The sequence below is a fragment of the Gobio gobio genome (assembly GCF_949357685.1).
Source record: "Gobio gobio genome assembly, chromosome: 14".
Classification (NCBI taxonomy): domain Eukaryota; kingdom Metazoa; phylum Chordata; class Actinopteri; order Cypriniformes; family Gobionidae; genus Gobio; species Gobio gobio.
This window is the reverse complement of record NC_137107.1, coordinates 43,216,015-43,237,447: the sequence shown is the minus strand read 5'-3', so window position 1 is coordinate 43,237,447 and position 21,433 is coordinate 43,216,015. Positions and strand designations below refer to the sequence as shown.

General features: G+C 40.4%; 1 long non-coding RNA gene across 1 annotated transcript; it reads left to right on the top strand.

Annotated features, from left to right (window-relative positions):
* The first annotated feature begins 16,775 nt into the window (after positions 1-16,775).
* LOC307137884 lies at positions 16,776-18,226 on the top strand. The gene is made up of 4 exons (XR_013817966.1): positions 16,776-17,525; positions 17,609-17,729; positions 17,826-17,936; positions 18,055-18,226. It is a non-coding gene; the product is annotated as an uncharacterized lncRNA (long non-coding RNA).
* Positions 18,227-21,433: the final 3,207 nt, after the last annotated feature.

The following is a 21,433-nucleotide window of genomic DNA, read 5'->3' as shown; positions in this document are numbered from 1 at the left end:
AATCATGTCCTAATCATCAGCGTATAAAAGATGGTCACTTACACACACATGTCTGAGTTCACAGATGCTGAAGCCAACATTTAAGTTGACGATCCGGACGTTCGGTAGCGGTCGATCGCTGGTCCTATTATAAAATTAATAATGCAATACAGTGGCGTTCAAAGTCCATGTCAGCCTATCATTCTGTTCATTGGGCTGTCGCGGCAACAGACGTGAGTTAACGAGAGCAAAATCTCGCGTTTAGATCCAGAACAATCACTTTCAATGGAGGACTATCCGGGCATGTTATCAAAGACATGGCTGTGATCTTCATCACCATTCTGGCGTCATCACTTCATCAGCATTCATCACAGTGATATGTATATGATTATGTATTTCTGATGTCGATTGGGTGCAGTATTTTACTCTTTCTCAATTTGTCGCATGCATGCATCGTATGAGATGCGCACTTGCTTGTGCAACGTTGCTCGTTATCGCTTGCTTGTGTGTAAACTATCAGTGCCTCGTAAATGATTCGCATGACGCCGGTTACCGTTACTAGCATTTTGTTTAGAAAAGCTGAAACAGAACAGATGGCACAGCATATTAGCCTCTATCATTCTCCCCACGAATGCAAGGAAACCAACATGGGTTTTAAAGCAACATGCACCCAGTTAATCGGGGCTTCATGATTAACAGAAGTTAAGCTGAAATCGCGAATGGGTTCAGTGTTATCAGATCGCTAAAGTTGAATTAACTATGCTAATTTGCTCAGCATAGTTTTTAAAGTACAGTACCAACATCCGTGCTTGATCCGTTCTCATTCAATGGTGCTATTTATCTTGCAAGCACTGTGAGTTTGTCACATACAACATGCAATTGAAACTGACACAATAGTTTCAAGCTTTAGAAGTGTTTTGGGCCTGTCATCCAGCAGAGTACACATTTTGCTCAAACCTAGGGGGCACCCAGTGTTGAAATGGCTTCCTTGTGTGATTCGACATGGCTTCCTTTACAATGAGGAAGAACCGTAGCGTTCTGTGCTCATATAAAGGTGACGTTGCTTATTGCTTTCTAAATATGCGCTACATATTAATAAATTAGTTCACAATATGTATAGTAATTGTGTGCTTTTGTCTTCACGTTACTCCAGTTAATTTGACTCTATTCGTGTTTTATTCAGCTACTGATATTTGGATGCCTCTGTCTATTTTTAGGAACTTTAGAATTTAGTGTTACGTCTCACTTGGTCCTTCTGTACTACGACGCATGGCTACAATTATGCATTAAACAAATGTGTATCTCGCTAGTACTCAAAGCACCATATGTCGAGTAAGGTTTGCATACAAATCAAGATTCGACTGGATATTCGATAGCAGCAATAATTTAATTCCGTACTCAATCCGACCCGTTTTACATAAAGATTACATCCTGTACAGCAACTTAATCGCAGCACGGTAATACAATTATTCAAATCTTTTATGAATATAGTAAGTGAGCAGAGTGCGCTCCCTTTATAAACGCATGAAACCGTCAAATGCTTGTCATTCCGCAAGGGCATTGTCTGAGGTTTAAATTGTCTGTTATGTATTTGTCATGCTGTTCTGGTTTATTCTCTTCTGTGGGTTCTCTTAACAGGTTCTAACGGTTAGATGGTGTTTTATCTAGCTGTGAGATGGAGTCACGCCCAATGGTTTCGAATCCTCCAACTGCAGATTCTAAGAACTGTGGTTCCCCAACTCCTCTATGCTAGGTCATTCTTCGGATTGGGGCTGCTACGAACGCAGCACAATGTGTGGAGTCAGAATCCTCGATCAAGGTGCTGTGTATATGGTCATCCTCAGCATTATAGTACAAGCAAGATCTGACTCAAACTCTCAGCAACTTCAAGTAATAATTTTCATGCAAATACTGGCGGTGGTATGTTTCTCCTTTATTACTACTCATCGATCCTGTTTTCGTTAGTCTCTATAAGCCTTTCATGAATTTCTCTGTGGCCTAACGTGGTCTCTGTCCAGGTGGTCTATTGTGGCCACCCCTAATCATTCTGCACTTTTTATATTCCCCAACGGGCCTCACATATCAAGAAGGTGATTAAAACTCACTAGAGACAGACCTACAGAACTGCAGACCATCTCATCAGTATACCGGACATTCATTCAGGGTTATGTGCTGCCACAACAGCAATTGAACGCAGGATTGTATGATGGTCGTTAGCATTCTAATCTTATAGAATGCTCAAACCTTCAGGTAATCCTAAAATTACCTAGGTGTCTTAACAAGCATCAGATAAATTACAATTTATCCTGCGTATAACCTGCGTCAGGACGTGGACACAAAAAAGCTTTCTTTGTTTAAATTAGCTCAAAGAACTATATATGTTTTAGTCCCAGTATGCATTCTTGGGATTTCTTAAAAGCCGGGGTGCAGGCTAACAGGTTCAATCTTTGTGGTAAGTATACTATCTACACAAACTTCTGGTCATGGTGGCAGTTCCCACATCTATTATTTTATAGATTATACGGCTCACTTTTCCATGGGGTCTATTGAGGCCAACTCATGCACCCACGCTGTCTTCTCCTCACTATGGGCTATCGTCTCCATGCGGCCTAAAGTGGCCTTCATTTCCATGCGGCCGATCAAGGCTCTGTCTCGTCGCCGTTCAATGCTTTCGTCTCTACCCGGCTGATCAAGGCCCGTCTGCGGCCGTTCAAGGCTTTCGTCTATGCGCCGATCAAGGCCCTGTCTCCGTGGCCGTTCAAGGCTTGTCTCTACCTGGCTGATCAAGGCCCGTCTGCGGCCATTCAAGACTTTCGTCTCTACCTGGCTGATCAAGGCCCGTCTGCGGCCGTTCAAGTCTTGTCTCTTCCTGGCTGATCAAGGCCCTGTCTCCATGGCCATTCAAGGCTTTCGTCTCTACCTGGCTGATCAAGGCCCATTTGCGGCCATTCAAGGCTAGTCTGTGGCAAACTCATTTTCAGTTTCATTTTATCATGCTCAATTTATGGCTAAATAACATCTGTCTTTTCATTGTTTCAGGAATCGCAGCATTTACTACGGGCGAGTATACAATTTTTTTTTTCACAATTTTTGGGGGTGAGTAGGTCCCGTCCTGGAGGAACTAATTTCCTCCACCAATTATTGGGGGTCGGCTGCGCCCCTGCCTTCATCTTCAGGCAGGAAATGCAGAATCCGTTACCCTCGAGACGGGAGTTACAGACCCCTACGCCTAGTTTGGCCTACGCCAAAGAAACTAAATATAATACTTGTTGGTCTGTTAATAAATGTGTTACTTCTTGTACTCATCTGGCTTCCCGAGTCTTTCTGGTAGAAATGAAAGCTCTAGCGTAAAGTTCCAGCAGGAAGATTCAGTGTTACTTCACTTATCACATCCAGACCCAACCAATCATGTCCTAATCATCAGCGTATAAAAGATGGTCACTTACACACACAAGTCTGAGTTCACAGATGCTGAAGCCAACATTTACCATTTATTTTTTTTTATTTCAGTTAACATTTATTTAATTTCAAGTAACAAAGATTTTTTTAATGGTTTTAGTTAACTATTATAACCCTGATACTTTATTTAATGTGTCAAATACTGGTCTTTCCTCCTGACTATGAATTAAATGGGAATTAAATTAAATATAGTTTATTGTGTAAGCAAAAACGAATATAGGCTATAATGCGTGACTTTTAATTATAAACCAGCTGGAAATACACAGGGACTCTTATTTTGAAATCTCGCCTTACTATTGCAGTTGCAGGAGCTCATTCAAGTTCAGATGAGGAGATAAAATATGCATTGTTACAACCGTCTAAAACATATTACTATATAAACATCGTAAAGTAAACACTGCCATTATTCATCAGCATTAGTTCATAAACAATTGCCTCTTATAAATGTGTGTTATTCATTGATTGTGAGCCGCTCTGGAGCGCTGGAATTGTGTTAACATGAGACATGTGTTGAGGTGTTGAGCTATATGTGCTTCTCATGACAACTTTTGCAACTTATTTGCCCGCACATACAGTTATAGAACATTGGACTAAAAGAAGAAAAACAACTGAAAACAAATATGTACAAATAATAACAAAGGGAGGAAAACTAGAAACTGGTGGATCGAAACACAATCAAACAATGGAAAACGATGGAAACCAAATGTTGCTCCCACAAATGCAGCATTAAATCCACAAATATACACGATCAGGCATAACATTATGACAGATGAAGGGAATAACACTGATTATCTCTTCATCAAGGCACCTGTTAGTGGGTGAGATATATTAGGGAGCAAGTGAACATTTTGTCCACAAAGTTGATGTGTTAGAAGCAGGAAAAATGGGCTAGCGTAAGGATTTGAGTTAGTTTCAAGGGCCAAATGGCTAGACGACTGGGTCAGAGCATCTCCAAAATTGCAGCTCTTGTGGGGTGTTCCCGGTCTGCAGTGGTCAGTACCAAAAGTGGTCCAAGGAATCAACAGTGGTGAACCGGCGACAGGGTCATGGGCGGCCAAGGCTCATTGATGCACATGGGGAGTGAAGGCTGACCCGTGTTATCTGATCAAACAGTACTGTAGCTTAAATTGCTCAAGAAGAGCCCCTAATATGCTATTTTAAAGTTTCCTAATTTAGTTTTGGAGGTCTCCAACAACAGGTTTACATGCATCAAAGGTCAAAAAACAGTTTCATTTTCTCATAATATAAATTGCACATCACCACAATGTTCAATGATTCTCAAACAACTCGATAGGTGAATCAGAGACGTTACACCGAGGTCCTGACTGTCTGTGGTCATTAAAAATCCCAGGATGTCCATTGATAAAGAGTGGGGGTGTAACCCCAGCATCCTGGCCAAATTTGCTCATTGGCCTCTGTCAGTCATGGCCTCCTAATCATCCCCATATACTGATTGGCTTCATCACTCTGTCTCCACCAATCACCTGGTGTTAATTTATCGCAATAATTTTCAACAATTTTAATTAAAAACATTTAATTTAACTTGCAGCGTTGGCCTTCAGTAGTGTAGGCTACTATAAAAAAAAGTATAAATGTAAACAAGCCCTAGACAAAATGTAAAACTATAAGAGTAAAAATGTAAAAAGGTACACATTTTTAAACCAACATAATAAAAAAGAGAATATCAGCAAATACTTTTTATATAGAATAGTGTTGTCATGATACCAAAATTATGATTTTGATACGATACCCGACTAAAATACCTTAATACCGATACTGAACCGATACCATGGCAAAAAACTGTAAAAGTAATTGAATAATATGACGGAACTTACTATTCATTGTTTTAGGGTTAAAAACCCTTGTTCTTTCCCTGCCCTGCTTCACACAGAATATTAGGTCTGGTCCTTTAAGAGCTGCACGGACAAAAATTCATTGTAACACCCGATTTTTAAAGTAGCGGTACTAATACAATTTCATATCGTACCCGACTTACAGTCGACTAAAAATATTGACGTCGACTAATTAACAGCGTCGACGCAGTCGATTGAATCGACCAATCGCGACAGGCCTAGTACAATCTGCATTAATAGACACAGTTTTAGGTAACGTAACACTGCAGCCCACAGCTGATTAGCAGTAGTATTTCATTAGGTGAGTTAGCCGCGTTAGCCAGATACCTACACAATATGAAACACAATAAACACATTGTAGAGCACAGTGTCTTCTCGACATGATGCTATCCAGTATCCACAGGAATCAGTTGCAGTTGTTGGAAAGGCGGGACTTAGCGCACCTGTCAATCACCGCCAGGACGGAACCGAATGAAGAGCGAGAGAAAGAGGCTTGCTCGCGATCGGGAGAAATAACTTCGATTTGTTTATTATAGTGTGCGTCTATGACTGATTGTGAGTATCTGTCTTAATCGTTAGACGATCCTTGCTAATCATAGTGCTTGATTCGCGTTAATTTGGTATTTTTACCGCTGTTATTGAGTTAGTCAGAATTTCAGTCAGTCAGAAGAGAACGCTGGTGCGTTCGGTGCATTCGCGCGCTGTGTGTTTACACTTCTAATATCGCAGTTTGTGATATTTTAACCCAGTTTCATATATGTTTATTAATGTCACTATGCGGATATGCAGATAATTATTTATGTCACGTTTAGGGGAGGATTATGTAGGGTGTGGTGTAATTATTCATGGCCTGTATATATACAGTTTCGGTTCTACGTGCCGATTATGTATACATAAATGACGACAACGCTATATTGTAGTGTATTGTTCCACTGAAAGTTAATACTTTATACTGTAGTTATGTATACAATAACATTGTATAGTGTAATGTGATGTACAGTGTGGGTTATATTAATATTACAGTCAAGTCGTGTTATGCTGATTATTTCTTTATTTATGTTTTATTGTAGAACCACACAACAACCTCCCACCTATGTACCTCTGTATAAGCCTCTGCAGTGTTTAATAAACCCCTTTGATTGCATCCTATCGCCTTGATCCATTCCTGTGTCCTGATCGACACACCAAGAGGAAGGCTAGATACATTTGAACCACCTTAGAATGCAATCCTAGTTCACCTCCTTAACAGCAGTGTTTGAGGGGCTTCCAGTTTTCCCTGGTGTCTGTGCGCACAATAAGTGGGTGGGGCAGTATGCAAAATTTTCGTCTTGACGTCACAACGAAACGGCTTGGGATTTGTTTATATACAACTTTATATATGGTTCACTTTCAGATTTATAACAATGTTTTAATTCCCTTAGGACTGTGTTACACACTACATGAAAGGTAATTTTCAAAAATTTATAATAGAGGCACTTTAGTGCTGGTTCTGATAGAAAGGTGTCAGAATACACAGTGCATCACAGTTTGTTGCAAATGGGGCTGCATAGCCACAGACCAGTCAGGGTGCCCATGCTGACCCCTATCCACCGCTGAAAGCACCAACAGCATCAGAACTGGACCACGGAGCAGAAGAAGGTGGCTTGTTCTGATGAATCACATTTTCTTTAACATCACTTGGATGGCCGGCTGCGTGTGTGTCGCTTACCTGGGGAACACATGACACCAGGATGCACTATGGGAAGAAGGCAAGCCGGCGGAGGCAGTGTGATGTTTTGGGCAATGTTCTGCTGGGAAACCTTAAGTCCTGCCATCCATGTGGATGTTATTTTGACACGTACCACCTACCTAAGCATTGTTTCAGACCATGAACACCCTTTCATGGAAACGGTATTCCCTGGTGGCTGTGGCTCTTTCAGCAGGATAATGTGCCCTGCCACAAAGCAAAAATGGTTCAGGAAGGGTTTGAGGAGCATAACAAGGAGTTTGCTCCAAGTTCCCCAGATCTCAATCCATTCGAGCATCTGTGGGATGTGCTGAACAAACGAGTCCGATACATGGAGGTCCCACCTCGCAACTTAAACGATCTGCTGCTAACATCTTGATGCCAGATACCACAGCACACCTTCAGGGGTCTAGTGGAGTCCATGCCTTGACGGGCCAGGGCTGTTTTAGCAGCAAAAGGGGGGATCAACACAATTGTATGCCTGTTCAGTGTAAATGCTTATTTGTAACAATATGACCATACAATATTTAACATACACAAAAGAGACTTACAAGAAATCATATTAGTTTGCTTTTCAGTGATACCCACACAACCACAGACACACATTGTCCTCACACTCACACCCACATTCACACTAGCTGTTTCCATCCACCTATGTTATGAGCATTTTGGGATATAGCATAAAAAACACCAAGATTGTGTTACTTATGCTTTCTTGTACAGCACATTGGTCAATGGCAGTTGTTTTTAATTGTGCTTTATAAATAAATAGAAAAAAATGAATATGTGCATATTCTAAACCTGTGCAATTGAGGTGGATACATTTATCCAATAAGAAGACATGCGTAAACAGCTATTTCATTTTCTATTTTCATTTCATTTTTATAAGTAATTTTCGGCTTGTGGGTGTGCTGGTTAAGGGGTTAAAGGCTTGGTTGTCAAAACAAAAAAATTGCCAAAAGATGGTGCTAGTTTTGTTAAAGGGTGATGCTGAATTTAACTAATTCTTGTTTACAGTTTCTCAATTGTTTAGACACAATTCTGGGAACAACTCATCATTTTCTCAAATCTTCTCACACGATTTTAAAACCTCACACCCAACAGTACGAACAGCTAAATGTTTGCTCTTGCCAGGCAGTGTGGGAAAAATGACCTTGTGTGCCTTATATAACCCTGGGATGACTCCTCAGACACCTCACCACAGGAGGTGTAAGGTGGATGGAATGACAACTTTCTGAGAAACAAAGAACTTTCCCAAGAATTAACATTTGAAAACTCCTAAGTAGCAACCCCATCCGAGACGCACCACAACTCACTCTTGCACTCTCCCCATTACCCTCTGTTCTGCTTCTTCTCTCCCTCACCGAAAACTATACATGCAATAACTATACATGTTTGGTATTAGGGATGAAACGATTACCAGTTTCATGATAAACCACGATAAAATTTAGTGACGGTTAGTAATATCGTTTAATATTTAATTATCATTAAAACCGTGTGTGATTATCACGATTTTGAAAACTTCTTGTCCAGTCAGTCTGCCGCTGGCAGAGCGTTTTTTGAATGAGAAGAAATGGGAGATGGCAGTGACAACGCCGGGAGATTTTTCCGACTTCTAAAAGGACCACATCTGAGGTGTGGTCATATTTTGTCTTTTACAAAAGTCCTGAGGGAAACTTAATCGAAGATGGTCACCCTGTCTCCAGAACATGCCAGAAAAAAGTCGATGTAATAGGGGGAACACTTCAAAACTATGAACGCAAGGCAAGTGGACTTTGACCTCAATACCAAAACTACGTCTGGGAAATAATTAGAACGAACAAATTCAAGACTAGGGTGACATTTAAGGAATAATAATCAGGGCTTGACATTAACAACCGCCAATTGCGGGTGTAACGTTATTTCGGATGCACACGACACTAGCCACTTTGGCGGTTGAACTTATTATAGTCTTCTCAAAAGCCATCTGTTATAATCGCGTTGCGCATTATAACCACTCACACGTGTTTCTATTAAGTTTATGAATGCAATGTCTCATCAGAGGCGTTCAGATTAGCCAGAGTTTTGTTCAGAGCGCACGTCGCTCTCACTCACTGAAAAACACTCAAAACGGAGATAAACGTGCGATGTACGCAGGAGATTCACTCATCATACAGAGGTTGACTGTTTTTGTTCTATTTCAGCTGCGAAAATAGTTTCAAACAAACACAGTAGAACCACATCGCATCTGATATGACTGGCATAAAGTTGGCGAATTTAGGGACCGTCTCTAACGTTACATACAACATTGGTAACCTTATACACGTTTCAAACTTCAATAGCATTTGAAGGGAATGACAGTCATAAAACTGACTGTAAAGTGTTCATCTAGGTGTCAGGTATGATGCACACATTTTGATATTTAATTAAAAAAAGTCAAATCATATGGAAATATGGATATGCATTATTTCACCAGGATACTGTTTGTGCTCATTCACAAAATATGCTGATTTAAATGCATCATTGCTGAACACTGATGAGAATATTGCTTGAGAATATATTTACAGAGATGATATTAGAGATTATATTTACACCAAATTATTATTATGTATGCGTTGCTATTGACGGCCATTATAAGGAAGGAAATCCCACAGAATCTAGCTTAAAGTGCATAGAGCTGCTTGATTTATTTGTTTTTTGTTGATTTTCAAATATAAAACTTGTTGAAATGTTTTAAGTGTGTGCATCTATTCTTTTTGAACACTTTCATTTCATTTGAACAAAAAAATGGGATAATATTGATAACTGTGATAATTTGGGTCACTATAATCGTGATGTGAAATTTCCACACCGTTTCATCCCTGTTTGGTATCATTTGAAATGTCACAGTGCGTCTGGTAAAATGGTCTCATTCTCCCAACCATAGTACCAAACCTCCAAGAAGTTCTAGAAGATGAGAAATACTATGTGCCACTTAAAGTGTGCCCTCCCCCAGAACCTTCATTCTAACTATCTCCTAAATGTAGATAAGTGCTCTTCTTTACAAGTATTGAAAACCCATTCAATCACAAATTCTGATCGTCCATTTTTGACCCCCTGAATAGGGGACCAAAACCTAATTATTATTACATTCATTACCATTTGGTGATCCAAGGATAGATGGCAAAAGGTTAAGGGAATCTGTAGACAGATCTCCCGCACGATTGCTGTGTGTAGTTTTCACTACCAGGTACATATTTCTAAATTCCTTGATCTCTTAGATGTTGATTTTGTGTATGATTGATTCATGTTTTATTCTTTGAATTGGACTTTGAATTATTGTTTCATTCCTGATTAATAAATTGTCACGCTTTAACTTCTGACTTACTCTGAAATTATTTTCTCAAGTAGATTAAGTGAAGGCTTATGTTACCGCAAATCTGCGTTAGGTTAGTGATGGACTAAAGTCCAGTTTTGAGCAGAGCCAACTGAGATTTTAGAGCTCAGACTAACTCTTGGCACTGGTTCAAATGTACTTTGACTGTAAAGGTTAAAATGGGAATTTCCGTTAGGGCAACAAAATGTTGACCAACCTAAATAGGGTGAGCCTTACCTCTGTTTAATGTAATGTTACTCTAACTAAGTGTACGTGGGAAACCATGGCATGACCAAATCAAAGCTACTATCAGAAAAGTAACGTTGGTCGACTTATATCTGTAGTAGTGGTCATGACCTCTGACTAGAGATATTGTTATTATAATTCATGTGTATACAGATAAATGGGGACTAAACAAAATACTTTTACAGAGAGCAAGCATGAGAGCGGCACTCTAAAACAGTATAGTCAATTACCTCTGTTGAGTGACCAAGACTGACGAGTTTGTGATCGTGAGACCAGTGTTACACGGCCACCGCAAGGATCTCTAAGCGACAAAGATTCCTCATGAACGAGCAAAATATAAGTAAATAGTTGAATAGAATAATGTTTATTCATGTTTATGAATTATTGAATATCTTTGAAAGCCTTTTTCATTAATGGAGTCAGATGAAATAAAGAGGTACTACATATAAGAAAATGTATTTAATTTAATCTGGTTGTGTTGCGTAATAGGAAAGACAGTAAAACGCAGATCATCCTTCACCTGCACCATTGGTTGCCGTCCGTGGACCTGTGGGCGGGCTTACACCACCATTGCAGGTATGAATGAAACTAGACCAATCCTGATTGGTGCTACGTCATGATGTAGTGTGTGACGGCATACCTGGAAGTATAAAAGGGCCGGCAACAACAGAGTTAGCTTTCGCGATGAAGCATGTCGCTCCCAGGCATGGAGAGGCGTGGCAAGGTGCCGCAAGGTTCCCTTCTCAGGGAACAAGGGTTACAGTCGTAACCCGAGACGTTCCTTTTCAAGGGAACTCGCACTGTGTCGTAACAACACTTTGTGGAACGAAATTCCCACTATGCCACACCGAAAACATGCCTGCCCTAGTGTGAAGCTGGAACCCAGGCACACTTAGGACGAGAGCACCCTTGCACCTGGTAGGTGCAGACTGTAGAATCTTATAAAGGTATGTGGGGTAGCCCAACCGGCTGCCTCACAGATCTTCTGAAGGGAAACTCCCGAATGAAGGGCTCTAGAACAGGCCATGCCCCTAGTAGAATGCTCTCTTAAGGCCATAGGTGAAGGCAATCAGCGCACCAAGGCAATAGTTGGGACGATCCAGTTACTGACCATCTGTTTAGATGCTGGCAGTCCCTTCTTAGGAGACCCATAACACACCAATAACTGATCCGACTTCCTCCACTGCAAAGACTTTCGCAAATAAATTTGTAGCGCTCTGACCGGGCAGAGCAAATTAAGTCTTCCTTCTTCCGCCGACACTTGAGGTGGAGGATGGAATGCCTGCAAGAACCACCGCCAGATCCCAGGTTGGAACTCTGGAGCAAGTCACAGGCCATGAAGGAAACGTACGACCAGCTGGTGCCTCCCCAGAGGCCCATAACTTACAGGAGCGTGGAAAGACGTAATGGCAGCCATGTACACCTTAAGCGTGGATAGGGTAAGCCCAGCAGAGAAACGATCTTGGAGAAACTCCAGCACTTAAGCCACTGGGCAGTTAACTGGGTCCACCTCACGCTCTCTGTACCAAGTGGAAAACACGTTCCACTTTAGGCCATAAAATCTCCTCATGGAAGGAGCCCTGGAACTGAGTATGGTCTCCACTACACCTGCTGACAGACCAGCCTCTAGGTACTGAGCCCCCTCAGTTTCCACAACTCTGGCCGGGGGTGATATATTGTGCCCCCCGCCTGAGACAGCGTGGAGGGCCTGGCAGGAGTGCTATGATGTCTGAGAACCATACACAGGCCAGCCAGTACGGGGCTACAAGAAGTAGACTGACTCTGTCTTGCCGGACCCTCTCCAGGACTCCCAGGAGCAGAGCGATTTGGGGAAATGCCTACAGACATAGCCTCTGCCTCGTCTGCTCCATGGCAGCCAAACCTAGTTGGGTTGGATGCGTGAGAGAAAACCACAGTGGACAGTGAGACGTCTCTCGAGACACGAACAGATCCACTTCCACTGGGCCAAACCTCTCGCATATGGACTTCACCACCTCTGGGTGAAGTCTCCATTCCCAGGGCCTCAGCCCCTGACACACTGGAAAATAAACCGTTTAGGGCCTTATAGGTCAGTAGCAATACTTTATAATTGATACAGAAATGAAAGCTCTAGCGTAAAGTTCTGCCAGGAAGATTCAATGGTACATCACTTATCACATCCAGACCTAACCAATCATGTCCTAATCATCAGCGTATAAAAGATGGTCACTTACACACACATGTCTGAGTTCACAGATGCTGAAGCCAACATTTAAGTTGACGATCCGGACGTTCGGTAGCGGTCGATCGCTGGTCCTATTATAAAATTAATAATGCAATACAGTGGCGTTCAAAGTCCATGTCAGCCTATCATTCTGTTCATTGGGCTGTCGCGGCAACAGACGTGAGTTAACGAGAGCAAAATCTCGCGTTTAGATCCAGAACAATCACTTTCAATGGAGGACTATCCGGGCATGTTATCAAAGACATGGCTGTGATCTTCATCACCATTCTGGCGTCATCACTTCATCAGCATTCATCACAGTGATATGTATATGATTATGTATTTCTGATGTCGATTGGGTGCAGTATTTTACTCTTTCTCAATTTGTCGCATGCATGCATCGTATGAGATGCGCACTTGCTTGTGCAACGTTGCTCGTTATCGCTTGCTTGTGTGTAAACTATCAGTGCCTCGTAAATGATTCGCATGACGCCGGTTACCGTTACTAGCATTTTGTTTAGAAAAGCTGAAACAGAACAGATGGCACAGCATATTAGCCTCTATCATTCTCCCCACGAATGCAAGGAAACCAACATGGGTTTTAAAGCAACATGCACCCAGTTAATCGGGGCTTCATGATTAACAGAAGTTAAGCTGAAATCGCGAATGGGTTCAGTGTTATCAGATCGCTAAAGTTGAATTAACTATGCTAATTTGCTCAGCATAGTTTTTAAAGTACAGTACCAACATCCGTGCTTGATCCGTTCTCATTCAATGGTGCTATTTATCTTGCAAGCACTGTGAGTTTGTCACATACAACATGCAATTGAAACTGACACAATAGTTTCAAGCTTTAGAAGTGTTTTGGGCCTGTCATCCAGCAGAGTACACATTTTGCTCAAACCTAGGGGGCACCCAGTGTTGAAATGGCTTCCTTGTGTGATTCGACATGGCTTCCTTTACAATGAGGAAGAACCGTAGCGTTCTGTGCTCATATAAAGGTGACGTTGCTTATTGCTTTCTAAATATGCGCTACATATTAATAAATTAGTTCACAATATGTATAGTAATTGTGTGCTTTTGTCTTCACGTTACTCCAGTTAATTTGACTCTATTCGTGTTTTATTCAGCTACTGATATTTGGATGCCTCTGTCTATTTTTAGGAACTTTAGAATTTAGTGTTACGTCTCACTTGGTCCTTCTGTACTACGACGCATGGCTACAATTATGCATTAAACAAATGTGTATCTCGCTAGTACTCAAAGCACCATATGTCGAGTAAGGTTTGCATACAAATCAAGATTCGACTGGATATTCGATAGCAGCAATAATTTAATTCCGTACTCAATCCGACCCGTTTTACATAAAGATTACATCCTGTACAGCAACTTAATCGCAGCACGGTAATACAATTATTCAAATCTTTTATGAATATAGTAAGTGAGCAGAGTGCGCTCCCTTTATAAACGCATGAAACCGTCAAATGCTTGTCATTCCGCAAGGGCATTGTCTGAGGTTTAAATTGTCTGTTATGTATTTGTCATGCTGTTCTGGTTTATTCTCTTCTGTGGGTTCTCTTAACAGGTTCTAACGGTTAGATGGTGTTTTATCTAGCTGTGAGATGGAGTCACGCCCAATGGTTTCGAATCCTCCAACTGCAGATTCTAAGAACTGTGGTTCCCCAACTCCTCTATGCTAGGTCATTCTTCGGATTGGGGCTGCTACGAACGCAGCACAATGTGTGGAGTCAGAATCCTCGATCAAGGTGCTGTGTATATGGTCATCCTCAGCATTATAGTACAAGCAAGATCTGACTCAAACTCTCAGCAACTTCAAGTAATAATTTTCATGCAAATACTGGCGGTGGTATGTTTCTCCTTTATTACTACTCATCGATCCTGTTTTCGTTAGTCTCTATAAGCCTTTCATGAATTTCTCTGTGGCCTAACGTGGTCTCTGTCCAGGTGGTCTATTGTGGCCACCCCTAATCATTCTGCACTTTTTATATTCCCCAACGGGCCTCACATATCAAGAAGGTGATTAAAACTCACTAGAGACAGACCTACAGAACTGCAGACCATCTCATCAGTATACCGGACATTCATTCAGGGTTATGTGCTGCCACAACAGCAATTGAACGCAGGATTGTATGATGGTCGTTAGCATTCTAATCTTATAGAATGCTCAAACCTTCAGGTAATCCTAAAATTACCTAGGTGTCTTAACAAGCATCAGATAAATTACAATTTATCCTGCGTATAACCTGCGTCAGGACGTGGACACAAAAAAGCTTTCTTTGTTTAAATTAGCTCAAAGAACTATATATGTTTTAGTCCCAGTATGCATTCTTGGGATTTCTTAAAAGCCGGGGTGCAGGCTAACAGGTTCAATCTTTGTGGTAAGTATACTATCTACACAAACTTCTGGTCATGGTGGCAGTTCCCACATCTATTATTTTATAGATTATACGGCTCACTTTTCCATGGGGTCTATTGAGGCCAACTCATGCACCCACGCTGTCTTCTCCTCACTATGGGCTATCGTCTCCATGCGGCCTAAAGTGGCCTTCATTTCCATGCGGCCGATCAAGGCTCTGTCTCGTCGCCGTTCAATGCTTTCGTCTCTACCCGGCTGATCAAGGCCCGTCTGCGGCCGTTCAAGGCTTTCGTCTATGCGCCGATCAAGGCCCTGTCTCCGTGGCCGTTCAAGGCTTGTCTCTACCTGGCTGATCAAGGCCCGTCTGCGGCCATTCAAGACTTTCGTCTCTACCTGGCTGATCAAGGCCCGTCTGCGGCCGTTCAAGTCTTGTCTCTTCCTGGCTGATCAAGGCCCTGTCTCCATGGCCATTCAAGGCTTTCGTCTCTACCTGGCTGATCAAGGCCCATTTGCGGCCATTCAAGGCTAGTCTGTGGCAAACTCATTTTCAGTTTCATTTTATCATGCTCAATTTATGGCTAAATAACATCTGTCTTTTCATTGTTTCAGGAATCGCAGCATTTACTACGGGCGAGTATACAATTTTTTTTTTCACAATTTTTGGGGGTGAGTAGGTCCCGTCCTGGAGGAACTAATTTCCTCCACCAATTATTGGGGGTCGGCTGCGCCCCTGCCTTCATCTTCAGGCAGGAAATGCAGAATCCGTTACCCTCGAGACGGGAGTTACAGACCCCTACGCCTAGTTTGGCCTACGCCAAAGAAACTAAATATAATACTTGTTGGTCTGTTAATAAATGTGTTACTTCTTGTACTCATCTGGCTTCCCGAGTCTTTCTGGTAGAAATGAAAGCTCTAGCGTAAAGTTCCAGCAGGAAGATTCAGTGTTACTTCACTTATCACATCCAGACCCAACCAATCATGTCCTAATCATCAGCGTATAAAAGATGGTCACTTACACACACAAGTCTGAGTTCACAGATGCTGAAGCCAACATTTACCATTTATTTTTTTTTATTTCAGTTAACATTTATTTAATTTCAAGTAACAAAGATTTTTTTAATGGTTTTAGTTAACTATTATAACCCTGATACTTTATTTAATGTGTCAAATACTGGTCTTTCCTCCTGACTATGAATTAAATGGGAATTAAATTAAATATAGTTTATTGTGTAAGCAAAAACGAATATAGGCTATAATGCGTGACTTTTAATTATAAACCAGCTGGAAATACACAGGGACTCTTATTTTGAAATCTCGCCTTACTATTGCAGTTGCAGGAGCTCATTCAAGTTCAGATGAGGAGATAAAATATGCATTGTTACAACCGTCTAAAACATATTACTATATAAACATCGTAAAGTAAACACTGCCATTATTCATCAGCATTAGTTCATAAACAATTGCCTCTTATAAATGTGTGTTATTCATTGATTGTGAGCCGCTCTGGAGCGCTGGATTGGGGATGAGTGAGTGAGCCTGTAGAAGCGCAACAGCGCCGTGTTCTCCAGCAGTTAGATCAGCACGTTCAAATCAAATGTGCGCATCTGTGACACGACATCAGTTCTGACAGGATCTCTTCCCTAATCGTCCCTCCCTAACATTTTCGTCTCGTTTTTATTTATTGACGAAAATTATAGTTGATTTTCGTTATAGTTTTTGTCATCCATCACTAGTTTTTATTTAGTTATCGTCTCGTTTTCGTCAGTGAAAAAAGATTGTTGATGAAAATTATGACAAATTATTCATCAACGAAATTAACACTGATCTTCAGGCAGGAAATGCAGAGTCCGTTACCCTTGAGACGGGAGTTACGGACGGGGCCTACGCCAAAGAAACTCTAAATATAATACTTGCTGGTCTGTTAATAAATGTGTTACTTCTTGTACTCATCTGGCTTCCCGAGTCTTTCTGGTAGAACTTAATAGGTAACCAGTGTAGAGTGTAGTAAATTCTACATTATTAGGTATCCACATCTATCAAGAAGAAGAGCCTAGCAATGCCTATAGCAACCAGCTAGAACAGAATTGCAATTAACTTACCATTAACCATTAACTTACATTACTATAATCCATTATTTAAATCTGATCATTAGTTATTCTGGAGGGGAAACATGTACAGTGGCTGTTTGAGTTTGTCAAGTTTGTGTGGGACTTCACAGTTTCCTCGTTAAACCCACCCCTTTCTGAACAGACATAAAAGTATGTCTGGAAACATTATTTCATTCTGTTCCTGACACATGATGGATCTGCGAGTGTATGTTGTTCTTCTTTTCATTTTTCTCACTGGAGGTACAAAAAACAGCAAGTATTGAATTTATTATTTGGTACATATACTGTAGAGCGGTTACTCAATGTCTCTCTCTGTCTTTAAGGATATTCTCTCAAGTGTTACTCTTGCACGTCTAAAAAGACGGGTTACTGTAATGCGAAAGAGCAGACATGTCCAGATGGATATTCTAAATGTGCGAGCATTATAGAGGAAAAATAAAATTGGTAAGTCCAGTATGAAGTGGAAATGTTGTATGTTAATTGCAATTATTTGTTTATATTTCCAGAATTGTTTCTTTAGCCTATTTGTCTTTTTGGCAGAGTCCAATGAGTTGTTTGACACAACTAAAGGGTGTGCAAAGACATGTAAAAAAGCAACTGGAGAGAAAGCGAACACCAGCTGCTGTGAAACTAACCTTTGCAATGCAGCAGGTATTGGCCTTTATTTGACCATGTGTTCATTTACATTTACATGTGTGCCTTTTCCCACAACACCTATTACAATAATTCAAACACAAATGATTGTTCAATTCTTTATTGTCTTGATTAGATGGAGTGTCTAAGGGCAGCTTCCTCCTGCTCTTCTCTCCTCTGCTCTTCTACTTCCTGTTTCAGTGAGTCCAGATTCTGCACTTCAGATTCTACAGCAAAAACCAGCGAATATGATACACAATCTGATGCATCGCTACACTTCACTGAATAAAGCTTGTTTGTTGCTCTGATGTTCTTTGGTATCATGATTTAAGGAACTAAAAAATATGTACCCTTACGAAAAAAGTGGTGTTCAAGTACATTTTATGAAGTATACTTAAGTCAAGTTCAAGTATATTTTAAGTCTACTCTATGCAGTAAGTATACTAATATCATGTGCTATTAGTCAACTTGTGTGTACTATTTCAATACAGCTTGGGACTAAATTGGCCCATTTTTTGCCCTACTAAATGTTTTATAACCTGAATTAATCATGAGTTACAGTAGGAATACATTTTAATAAAGCATTTATTAACACGTAATTATTTCCATGTCTAAATATGCACAAACGTACATTTAGTTTATTAATACTTCACTTACACATTCTAAATGATCTTATGAATCACGGACAACTACTAATTAAGTGGTTTGTAAATAATTTTTTGTTAAAAATGTTTTTTTTTTAAATTGTTAGTTTTTTGTTTAATTGATCATTAATAAAGTATGAAAAAAACAATTATTAAACACATTATAGATATGCATATAAATCAAGAATATAGCATTTATAGCTCTATTTATAATGTCTTAATAAGCTTTATAAATGATGAATTAACAATTTACAAATCCTTAACTAATGCTTAATAGTGTGCAGTTATTTAAGTCAGTCAACTTTATTTATATAGCGCTTTTAACAATGTAGATTGTTTCAAAGCAGCTTTACAGTGTTAAACAGGAAAATAATGCAGCATAATTTTATTCAGCTGTATAGCCATTCTGGAAAAATTTCAAGTATCATACAGTGACAGTGTGGGCTTTAGATCAATAATTTGATCAGTAATTTAGTTTAAATGGTTAATTTAGTTTATTATTTAGATGTATTTCGATGTTTAGTTGAAAAATTTGGTGTCCCCAACTGAGCACGCCAAGCCAGAGGCAACAGTGGCAAGGAAACCAAAACCCCATTAGGTGACCTAATGGAGAAAAATAAACCTTGGGAGAAACCAGGCTCAGTCGGGGTGCCAGTTCTCCTCTGGCCAATTAACAAACAGCGTATTATTATTATTATTCTGGCAGTTTTACAGCTCGGAGGTCATAATAGATCAGAATATTCGAGGGACCGGGGGCAACATGCTGGAGACGGGTTTATTGAGGATGATGTTGATTAAATAATTATTAAAGTGCAATATTCGAATGATCGGAGGCAACACGCTGGAGACGGGTTTATTGAGATGGCGTGTCGATGAGGCAGTTTCAGGGGGAGTCAAATCACGGTCTCCCAGACACTTCGGGGTCCTGTGTTGGTCTTCTCTGGGCGCAGGTCCACCATCTGAACTGGATACGGCCCGGATCCGGCTGACTGCAGTAAACCTCGGGATAAAACAGAGAGACTATCATTAGCGTAGATGCCATTCTTCTGATGATGTAACGAGTACATCAGGTGTTATGGGAAGTATTCCCGGTTCCGGCTGACCTAGTTAATGCAGCCTAACAATCATTTCATTGAAAAAGTGTTTTATGTGTATGCCACAGTAAAGAGATGTGTTTTTAGTCTAGATTTAAACTGACAGAGTGTGTCTGCTTCCCGAACAATGTTAGGAAGACTGTTCCAGAGTTTAGGTGCTAAATAGGAAAACGATCGACCGCCTGCAGTTGATTTGGATATTCTCGGTATGATCAACTGGCCAGAGTTTTGAGACCGCAGTAGACGTGATGGAGTATAATATGTTAAGAGCTCGCTCAAGTATTGGGGAGCTAAACCATTTAGTGCTTTGTAAGTAATAAGTAAGATTTTTAAATTTATGCGATGTTTAATAGGCAGCCAGTGCAGTGTTGACAGAACTGGGCTAATATGGTCATACTTCCTGGTTCTAGTAAGAACTCGAGCTGCTGCGTTTTGGACCAGCTGGAGTTTATTTATTAAGCGAGCAGGGCAACCACCCAGTAGAGCATTACAATAATCTAACCTTGAGGTCATGAACGCATGAACTAACTGTTCAGCATTTTGCATTGAGAGCATGTGCCGTAATTAAGATATATTTTTAAGATGGTAGAAAGCAGTTTTACAGATGCTAGAAACGTGGCTTTCAAACGAAAGATTGGTATCAAAGAGCACACCCAGGTTCCTCACTGACGACGAGGACTTGACAGAACAGCCATCAAGTGTTAGACAGTATTCTAGGTTACTACTTGTGGAGCTTTTTTGTGCAATAATTAAAAATTCAGTTTTTTCTGAATTGAGTTGCAGGAAATTACCAGTCATCCAATGTTTTATATCAGCTATGCATTCCGTTAATCTTGTGAATTGGTAAGTTTCTTTAGGGCGTGAAGAAATATAGAGCTGAGTATCATCAGCATAACAATGAAAACTAACGCCATGCTTCCTAATGATATCTCCCAGTGGTAGCATGTACAGGGTGAAGAGTAGCGGTCCTAGCACTGAGCCTTGTGGTACTCCATACTGAACTTGCGATCGGTGTGACATATCTTCATTTACTACTACAAACTGATAACGGTCGCATAGGTATGATTTAAACCATGATAATGCAATTCCACTAATACCTACATAATTTTCGAGTCTATTCAAAAGAATGTTGTGGTCGATAGTATCAAATGCAGCGCTAAGATCGAGTAACACTAATAGAGAGATACAGCCACGATCGGATGATAAGAGCAAATCATTTGTAACTCTGACGAGAGCAGTCTCAGTGCTATGATACGGTCTAAATCCTGACTGGAAATCCTCACAGATACCATTTCTTTCTAAAAAGGAACATAATTGTGAAGACACTGCCTTTTCAAGTATTTTTGACAGAAAGGGTAGATTTGAGATTGGTCTATAATTGACTAAATCTGTAGGATCAAGTTGCGGTTTTTTAATAAGTGGTTTAATAATAGCCAACTTAAAAGTTTTCGGTACATATCCTAATGACAAAGATGAATTAATGATATTAAGAAGAGGATCTATGACCTCTGGTAGCATCTCTTTTAATAGCCTAGTTGGTATAGGGTCGAGCATGTTGTCGATTTTGATGATTTAACGAGTTTAGCCAATTCTTCTTCTCCTATAGCAGTGAATGAGTGTAATTTTTCCTCAGTGACACTACAACGCTCTGTCTGATGTGATGCTGTATTAGACGGCTGCATGGTTAAATTTTTTTTCCTAATATTATCAATCTTACATGTGAAGAAGTTCATAAAGTAATTACTGCTGTGCTGTTTACAATCATCAGAAGTTGAAG